The sequence below is a fragment of the Papio anubis genome, chromosome 2 (genome assembly GCF_008728515.1).
Source record: "Papio anubis isolate 15944 chromosome 2, Panubis1.0, whole genome shotgun sequence".
NCBI classification, from domain to species: domain Eukaryota; kingdom Metazoa; phylum Chordata; class Mammalia; order Primates; family Cercopithecidae; genus Papio; species Papio anubis.
This window is the reverse complement of record NC_044977.1, coordinates 188,840,453-188,850,575: the sequence shown is the minus strand read 5'-3', so window position 1 is coordinate 188,850,575 and position 10,123 is coordinate 188,840,453.

Below are 10,123 nucleotides of genomic sequence, written 5' to 3'. Positions count from 1 at the left end.
GTTCTCTATCTCTTATAGATTTGTTGAATAACATTTTTAATGTCTTTAATTAAATGACTTATGCTCTTCCTGTAGAGGGCAGGGATTGCGTGTGATTTATCTCAGAACTTGGCATGTGATAAACACTTAATAAATATTTATCGGGTAGATGGCGTGCCAGTTAGTTTTATGTGTCAACTTGGCTAGGCTCTAGTACACAGTCATTTAATCAAATACTAATCTAGGTGTTCCTGTGAATGTATTTTATAGATATGGTTAACCTCTACAACCAGTTGACTTTAAGTAAAGGAGATTACCCTAGATATTGTGGATGAGACTTATCCAATCCGTTGAAATTCCTTAAAAACAATAACTGAAGTTTGTAGAAGCAATTCTGCAACATCAGCTCCTGGGAGCCTGCCCTGTAGTTTTCAGACTTGCCTGCCCTACGGATTTTGAACTCGTCTGTCCTCACAACTGCATAAAGTAGTTTTAAAAATAAATCTTTAGGGCTCCAGTAGGACGAAAATGTTTGCTTTGTTCACCGCTGTATCCTCACTGTCAAGAACAGCGCCTGACACATAACAGGGATTCAATAAATATTTTTTCAATGAATGAAGACATAAAAAGACAACTTTATGAAAAATGCCATATTAACTAGGTTATGAACATTTACTAGGCTATTTACTAGGTTTTTGCTAAATTCGGCTATTTATAGTTTTGCAGTATATAGCTATGGACTGCAAACATATAGCTATGGACTGCAACATGTAGCCATTTATTGAGAATTGATGCACAGGCCCTCACATTCTTTGGCTTTTGTGCTGACATGTGTGGAAAAAAATTCCAGTCCTGCCATTCTGTGTGTTCCCACAGGCAAGTCACTTCTGTTCTCTTTACCTTATCTTGTTCAACTGTATTATTAAGATTTTGATGTGATGATAAAATTGGAAACTCCTTTCCACCCTTCTTTAAGATCTGTGATTTTTATGCATGGCTATATCCTTAATTTTGCATATAATTTTGTCATCAGACATACTTGAATGTTATTTATTGCCTGAAGATTGTTATGTCTTTTTATTACTATCATTAATTACTATCTGAAATTTATAAAGTTGCTCTTCTCTAAAATACATAAAGAAAACTGCAGCCCAGATTCCTAGGACCAGATTTCTTCCATATCTTGGTTGTGAAGAAATACAGACTCCTTAATGCTTTTTTGCCAAAACCACAATTTCCTGTGTCAACTGCTTTGTAAGCCTGGTTATAAAGTTCTATACCTATATTGATCTCACACCTGGGCTTTAGAACATCATCCTTGGCTTCTAATTTTAGGGCCAGAAAACCATTTTATAACTGTTTTGCAACCTCTTGTAAATACATCCTGGGGTACTTTCTTGGGGTACCTTCTGTTCTGCTCACCCTGCGGGGAGAGGGATTTCTGGAGTCTGACAAACCTGCTGGGCCCTGGCGGGGCCCTAAGAACCCAGAGGCCAGGTAGCCATGCCCTAGGGCCAAGCTGCTGAGTGAATTTCATCAGCAGGCTTTGCTTCAACCCCCACCAGCAGAGAATAAGAGGCCATTAGCCAAGACGTGTCAAGGAGGGGGTCTTAATGCACTTATAGATTCTCTTCTCTTTTGATTTCAGGCTAATTCTTTTAGAGCAAAGATCCTTAGAAAAAAATTAGAACATTCAACTATGGAATGTCCAGCTGTGCAAGGATAGACTGGGGGAAATAAGCAAACACATTGTGTTAAGAATTTGTAGGGAGCACAAGACTGCTTTATTTGTCTTCTCATGTTAGAGCTGTAGCCTCAGAATGTCACGCCTGGATGACACCTTATTTATTCATTTATCAAGAGGAAAAGGAGATTCAGAGAAAAGGAGAGGATTTTTCTCTGATCATGAAACTAATGGCCAAAGCTGAACCAGAACAGAAATCTTCTGACTTTCGGCTTTTGTCTGAATTTATTTATTTACAATGTATATCTGATATATTCCTATCTAGCCCCCTTTAAAAAATTTAAGGCAGGCTGGCGCAGTGCCTCACACCTGTAATCCCAGCACGTCGGGAGGCCGAGGCGGACGGATCACTTGAGGTCAGGAGTTCGAGACCAAACTGGCCAACATGGCGAAACCCCTTCTCTACTAAAAATACAGAAATTAGCTGGGCATGGTGGTGTGTGCCTGTAGTCCCAGCTACTCGGGAGGCTGAGGCACAGGAATTGCTTGAACCTGGGAGGCAGAGGTTGCAGTGCGCCGAGATTGCATCACTGCACTCTGGCCTGGGTGACAGAGCGAGACTCTGCCTCAAAAATAATAATAATAATAATAATAATAATAAGGCAAATCTCAATAAAATGTATGTACTCATATCCCCAAGATAGTTGAAATAGACAAGAATAATCACAAATTAAATAGAATAAGGGAGCTGTGTTCTCGTTTAGTCTTTCTTCCTTTTTTCCTCTCATTTTTTTCTATTAAACTATATAGAAACTTGGAGAACATAAGGGGTGTGAGGGTATTTTTTTCTGCTGCTTAGAAAGTACTAACAGAATAAGCAGAATTAGAAGTCATGGTCCAGGAAGTATATTTATGGCTGTGTGTGTGATAATACTGTCAGAGCTGAAGGCACATCAGAATTTTCCTCAAATCCTCTCTCTCTCTCTCTCTCTCTCTCTCTCTCCTCTCTCCAGGTTTTACACTTGGAATTTAAAATTAGCTTTGGACCACAACGGAACACACCAGGTCTCGGATCAGGGGAAACAGCTCCTGCCATTCTTGTACCGCACTGAGCGTGGTTGGAAGAGAAAAAAAACGAAAGCCAAGTTTTTCAATAAACTTCTTACAGTGTAGGGTTTAGAGAGGTTTTGGTTTTGTTTTTGCTTCTGTTTTTCTGAGACGGAGTCTCCCTCTGTTGCCCCGGGTGGAGTGCAGTGGCACAATCTGGGCTCACTCCAACCTTGGCCTCCCGGGTGCAAGCGATTCTGGTGCTTCAGCCTCCTGACTAGCTGGGACTACAGGCGCCCGCCACCGCGCTCGGCTAATTTTTGTATTTTTAGTGGAGACGGGGTTTCACCGTGTTAGCCAGGATGGTCTCGATCTCCTGACTTTGTGATCCGCTGGCCTTGGCCTCCCAAAATGCTGGGATTACAGGCGTGGGCCACCGCGCCCAGCTTTTTTTTTTTTTGACAAGATCTAGAAAACAAAACAGGCATTATAGCAATTCCTTTGTCAATGGTATAGACTTGCTCAGAGAACTGCCTTCTATCATTAAACAATGAGCATGTAAATTAATATGTTAAAGGAAGACCCTTTCTTTTTACTGAGAACTTCTCCAAATATAAATTTGGGTCGCACGGTATGTATCTGATGTCTGTGGCATGTTTCTGTACCGCAGAACTTCTTTGTATCGGGTGGAATGAAATAACCTGCTAGAATTGCACAGTAAGAAAGCCAGAAACGGCCGGGCACGTGCCTCACGCCTGGAATCCCAGCACTTTGGGAGGCCGAGGCAGGGGGATCACAAGGTCAGGAGATGGAGACCATCCTGGCTAACACAGTGAAACCCCATCTCTGCTAAAAATAACAAAAAATTAGCCGGGCGTGGTGGCGGCGCCTGTAGTCCCAGCTACTCGGGAGGCTGAGGCAGGAGAATGGCGGGAACCCGGGAGGCGGAGCTTGCAGTGAGCAGAGATGGCGCCACTGCACTCCAGCCTGGGCGACAGAGCGAGATTCTGTCTCAAAAAACAAAACAAAACAAAATAAAAACAACAACAAAAAGCCAGAAACAAGGAAATAAGTATTTTTAAGCCTAGAAAAAAAAAATACACAATCCTTGATCTTCGTTGGGCCTTACATGAAAATTGATCTCAAATGCCTTGTGTTTAGTGCAGAACATAGCTCTGTCATGCAGTGTATCCTTGTAGGAAGCTAGTTTCGGTTTTCCTGTTAACTGAAAATGGATCATAGAGTCAGAGCTTCTTAGAGCTGAAAGACATTTCAGAGGTCATAGTCTAAGCTCTTTACTAACTTAGGAACCTCCTCTAGCATAATCCTGATGGATGGATAACACAGCCCTGAACACCTTCTGTGGTGGGGAGTTTACTCATTCATAAAGCAGCCTATTCTGTGAAGAGTGGTTCTCATTGTGAGAAAATGCTTCCACATCCTCAGCCAAAGTTTCTATGTCTGTAGCTGCCACCAGTCCCTCCTGGTTCCACCCTCTGGAGCCACATAGGAAAAAAAAAACTAAATTAATTTCTTTTTAATTAACTAATTGACCACAGCAAAGCGAGCCAAACAGCTCCACTTTTCCCATGACAAAGGATTATGGTCTATCCTTGGCACTTGATCTAGTACCCAGGGTATATGTAAAGTAGGATATGGATTGGTGTGGAGAACCAAAAACAGGGCCTTTTGGCAAGTTCAAGGGTCAGAACAAAATGTAACAGTATCAAGGGATTGGTTGGTTATGAGGGACCCACCTTTTCACCAGAACAGCTGATGGGGTTAAGGCTGTCGTAATACGCAAAGAGGATTTTTAGAGTTATTTAAAATTACCTGCAATTATTACTATGCCCTTTCTTACCCCATGTGTAAAGTTTAAGTCAAATGGGTTTTCCCAAAAGAGAGAAGGACTGAAAATATGAACTTAATTTTTAAAGTTATTTTGTCATAAATTTTATTGAGCAAAAGGCTTTGTTTACAATAAAGAAATTTGAATCAAAATTTGGAATCAGATTGTGTATGTGAAATGCTGATAAACTGTACCCATTCTCTAAAATGTGAGAGATTATTGGTGTTTTTCTGTATACTCAATGGTTGCTAACAACAGACTCAGTGAAGTTTCACGGAAAGAACTTGGATCATAAATCAGAAGACTCAAATCTGAGGTCTGAGCCTGCCACCTTGTTCATGCATTTATTTTTTAATCAAACATTTACTGAATATCTACTATGTTCTACACATCCAGTAAGAGGTACTGGTGATACATCTGTGATCAAGAGAGACAATGTTGCATACATGTTTGTGAGGGAAACAGATAAGTTATCAGGCAGATACAAGGAAGTGTGAGAATGAACAGTGACATAAGTCCAAAGGGAAGGAGAGTCTACAAAGGAGTTTACCTGACCTAGACCTGGGTGTGTGGGGGTGTAGGAGATCCAGAAAAAAGCTGTTTTCAAGGAAATGACATCTAAATAGAGAGCTGAAGGATGACAATTAGCCACAAACTTCACTATCTCTCTGAGCTTTAGTTTCTTATTTCCAAAATGCAAACAATAATAATAGTCCTCACTAACCTGCTTCAGTAGGAGGTTGTGAGGAACTGATAAATGAATTTTACGATGAGTGCTTTGTTGAACTGTAAAGTGCTCTATTATCATAAGGAATCGTTAATAATTGCTATCAGATATTGTTATTTCCATCCCTAGAGTTCATTTCCTTCTTTTCACATGCACAGATTTTGCTTCCCTGAGTATAGCAGGAGCAGAGAATAAAACGAGAGACTGGATGGAGAGATTGATATTGCTGTACTTTTCTCCAGAGCTAGATCACTCACGCCCTCAAGGTTATTAGGGTACAGGGTTGGGGAAGAGAGAGAGAGCAGAGAATAAAATGAGAGACTGGGTGGAGAGATTTATATTCCTGTACTTTTCTCTATAGCTAGATCACTCACACCCCCAAGGTTATTAGGATACAGGGTTGAGGGAGAAGCTGGGACTAGGCCCTCTGAACCACGTGAACACATCAGAGCAGGTGGGCTTCACGTGGGCCTCACTTTATTGGGACTGAATAGTCTGAATAGAGAGGGTTATTTATACTATTCTGGGGACCTCACTAATATTTCATCCGCCTAAGGCCGGGCGCGGTGGTTCATGCCTGTAATCCCAGCACTTTGGGAGGCCGAGGTGGGCAGATCACGAGGTCAGGAATTCAAGACCAGTCTGGCCAACATGATGAATCCCCGTCTCTACTAAAAATACCAAAAGTAGCCAGGTGTGGTGGCATGTGCCTGTAATCCCAGCTACTCCAGAGGCTGAGGCAGGAGAATTGCTTGAATCAGGACCCAGAAAGCAGAGGTTGCAGTGAGCCGAGATAGTGTCACTGCACTCCAGCCTGGGCGACAGAGCGAGACTCTGTCTCAAAAAAAAAAAAAAAAAAAAAAAAATTCAACGGCCTAATCTCATCAGAAGTAAAACTGCTCAATTTGCCCAAGCAGGGACATGCGCACCTTTGTTTATGACTACCAAAGAGATTTAGCTGTGGTCTTGATTGTCTACCTATTGCCAGGAAAAATCACAGCCAAGTAATTCCAAATGTCAGCAATTTCTGGTTTACTGAGATTTAACTTCCAAGTGCAATGAGTGCATTTTGCCCAAGGGCCACTCTCCTTTTTTAATTTTTATTTTTTAATTATAATTTTGATGAAATTTCATGGCATTTTTCATGTTCCTCTGGCAGTCTGGAAACACAATAACAAATATTTAGTAAATTTAAAGTTAGTATGAAAAATTGAAACAGAATTTCTCTACTATTTAGTCAAGTCTCCTTTCTCTTTCTGTGCCCTCATTCTCCCATCTGCTAAATAAGGGTGGTAGATGGAATTTATCATCTAAGTTCCTTCTACTGTCAACATTCCACACGTCTGTGATGTTTGCCTCTCTTTTTCCTGCCTGCATTTCAAATCATAAAAAAACCAGGGCACTTCCATTTGTTAGACTTTTATTGAAAACCCAGCTGCCCAAGAAGGCCAGATCTTGTAGCCTAGGCTGCTATTTAAATCTCCGTCAGACCAGAGAATCTTTGTTTAAAATTATATTTTGTTAATCCGTCATGTGGATGTGGAGCTTGCTATTTTTAATGCAGGCTCTGCACAGCCCAGTTATTCATGGCTGAGAGTTTGCCACAGAACTTCAGAGCTGTATTTAACAACAAACAGCTCCAGAGAAGCAAGATGAAGACTTCTTTCACATGCTAATAAAATTCGGGAGTTGGGAGTAGAAGGGCAAGTTCTACCTCTAAGTGTGACTGCAGCTTGGAGATGCAGGCTGTTACTCGGTTCTGTTTGATGCTGCAAGAGCCAGCAAAGGAAAAGCCTACCTTAGTGCTTGTTTAGATGGTAGACTCCACTGACCTTTGTCCATCTGTCAAAATTCTAGAGATATGCATTTTTATTACAAGGCTCAGATACTCTTTCACATCTTCTAATAATTATTTTCTCTCTCTCTCTACTTTCCCCTCTATCTCCCTTTCTTCTCTTAGGTCATATAACATACACAGGGGGGAAAAGGCATAAAAATTGGGGCATTTAATTAAATGCATGCAGAAATATTTTCATTTATAACAACACTTAGCTAAATACTGGGAAACCATAGATAGCTTACATTAAGATATGTAAATTGTAGCAAAAATGACGTAAATTCTGACTTCTTGGACTTTGAGGGATGGTATTAGTTCATTCACTCTTTTTTATTATTATTATTTTTTGAGATAGAGTCTCCCTCTGTTGCCCAGGCTGGAGTGCAGTGGTGCAACCTCGGTTTACCATAACCTCTGCCTCTCGGGTTCAAGCGATTCTCCTGCCTCAGCCTCCCGAGTAGCTGGGACTACAGGTGCGTGCCGCCATGCCCAGCTAATTTTTGTATTTTTAGTAGAGACGGGGTTTCACTATGTTGGCCAGGCTGATCTTGAACTCCTGACCTCATGATCTACCCGCCTCGGCCTCCTAAAGTGCTGAAATTATGGGTGTGAGCCACCGTGCCCGGCCTCATTCGTTCTTTTATATATTCATTTGAACATATTAGCTAACGTCATAAGATGGGTCAATAATTAAATTAAATGCAGTGTTTACACAGGTAAAGACACAGAGTACTTGCCCTCGAAAAGCTCAGAGGTTAAAGTATCCCAATAGATCAATTCAGGAAATTATGGTTTTTGATCTTTTTTCTCTGTTCTTCGAATTCAACAAGGGATATTGACACCATCTTACCAGCATTCTATTAGAGCCTAGGAAGGTGTTAGTTTACCATCCAACCACATTATCTGGATATGCAGGCTCACTGAGGGTCCATGCTTCGTAGAATTCTGATCTGGTTGATGGGAAGGAGAACAGACAATGAGGAACATCAAAGAGACCACTCACTCATTCAAACCCCCAAGGCCCAGCACTACGGCACAACAGGAATACTTTCTGCTAACAACCTGTTGTTTCTTTATGGATATAAATATCACAAGAAAAGGTAAAAATAGGCTGGGCACAGTGGCGCACGCCTGTAATCCCAGCGCTTTGGGAGGCCGAGGCGGGCGGATCACAAGGTCAGGAGATCGAGACCATCCTGGCTAACACGGTGAAACCTCCGTCTCTACTAAAAATACAAAAAAAATTAGCCGGACAAGGTGGCGGGCACCGGTAGTCCCAGCTACTCGGGAGGCTGAGGCAGGAGAATGGCGTGAACCCGGGAGGCGGAGCTTGCAGTGAGCCAAGATCGCGCCACTGCACTCCAGCCTGGGTCACAGAGCGAGACTCCATCTCAAAAAAAAAAAAAAAAAAGGTAAAAGTAAGGGAAGAGTAATGATGCCTCATTCATATGCTTGGAAATTAACCAATAAAAAGTGTTCTGATTTTGTTGTCTGAAGTATTTCTAGCTGTGCGTGGTTTGGAGGTAACTAGAACCATTCTGCGCTATGGAAGGACGGCCTCAGCCAGCTGTGGCACAGGTGCCTGCCGTTGATCACTAGCCAAGCACTGACAGATGGGAGTGAATCAATTTGTGCTGGAGTTCCAAACAACTGTGTGGCTTCGGCTACTGCCCAGGTAATGTTAATATCCTCTCAGGATGAAAAGTCAGGGCAGCAGCATGGCAGAGCTGCAAAAGCCAGAGCCTCTTTTTTTTTTTTTGAGACGGAGTCTCACTGTTACCCAGGGTGGAGTGCAGTGGCACGATCTTGGCTCACTGCAACTTCTGACTCCCAGGTTCAAGCAATTCTCCTGCCTCAGCCTCCTGAGTAGCTGGTACTACAGGCACATGCTGCCACACCTGGCTAATTTTTTGTATTTTAGTAGAGATGGGATTTAATCGTGTTGCCCAGGCTAGTCTTGAACTCCTGAGCTCAGGCAATCCACGCGCCTCGGCCTCCCAAAGTGTTAGGATTACAGGCGTGAGCCACCATGCCTGGCGTAAAAACCAGAGCTTTTAAGTCACTTCCTTATCAGTCCACTAGCATTTATCTAGGCATGGATCCTCTCTCTTTCATACTGAGGGGGTGAGGAAGTGTGTTTCAAAGGGAAGGAAACCAAAAGTAAGAGAAATTAACTCATTATGCCAAAGTTCCTCACTCACTACTTGATCCAATCAACATAGAGGACCCTTCTGTAGGACCATATGCTGCAGGAAATACAAAGATGAATAAGATGTAGTCCTCTTCCCCAATAATCTTTTAGTTTAAAACTTAAATTAACAACGATGAAGTGGTCAGGTGTGGTGGCTCATGCCTGTAATCCCTTTGAGACCTAGATGCGAGGCCTGTTTGACCACAGGAGGCTGAGGATGCTGTGAGCCACGACTGTGCCGCTGCAGTCTGGCCTGGGCTACAGAGCAAGACCCTGTCTCAAACACACACACACACACACAAACCCAAAACAAAAAACAATGATGAAGCAAGGTCAAAATCATTAGCATCATATGAAAGCTTCTGGCCTGGGCTACAAAGCAAGACCCTATCTCAAACACACACACACACACAACCCAAAACAAAAAACAACGATGAAGAAAGGTCAAAATTCATTAGCATCATATGAAAGCTTCTAAGAGTAGGGTCTGAGGAAGGAAAAATTGCCACCAGCTTGAGGGGAGGGTCTTGGGAAAGCTTTAAGAAAAAGGCAGATGAGGAACTGGTTTTGGTGTAAAGGGAGTAAAGAAGAGAGGAATTCCAGGGGGATGTCAGTGGTCAGATCTGTGTTTTCTAAAGATCACTATAGCAACAAGTCGTTTCTAGACTGAGGAAAAGTGAAAGAATTAATAACAATAGTAGAAGCTGATAATAGCTAAGTACTTATTATGTCAGTCCTTGTACTAAGTGCTTGTGTTACCTCATGTAATCCTTAAAACAACCTGTGAGACAGGAATTATTGTTCCCGTT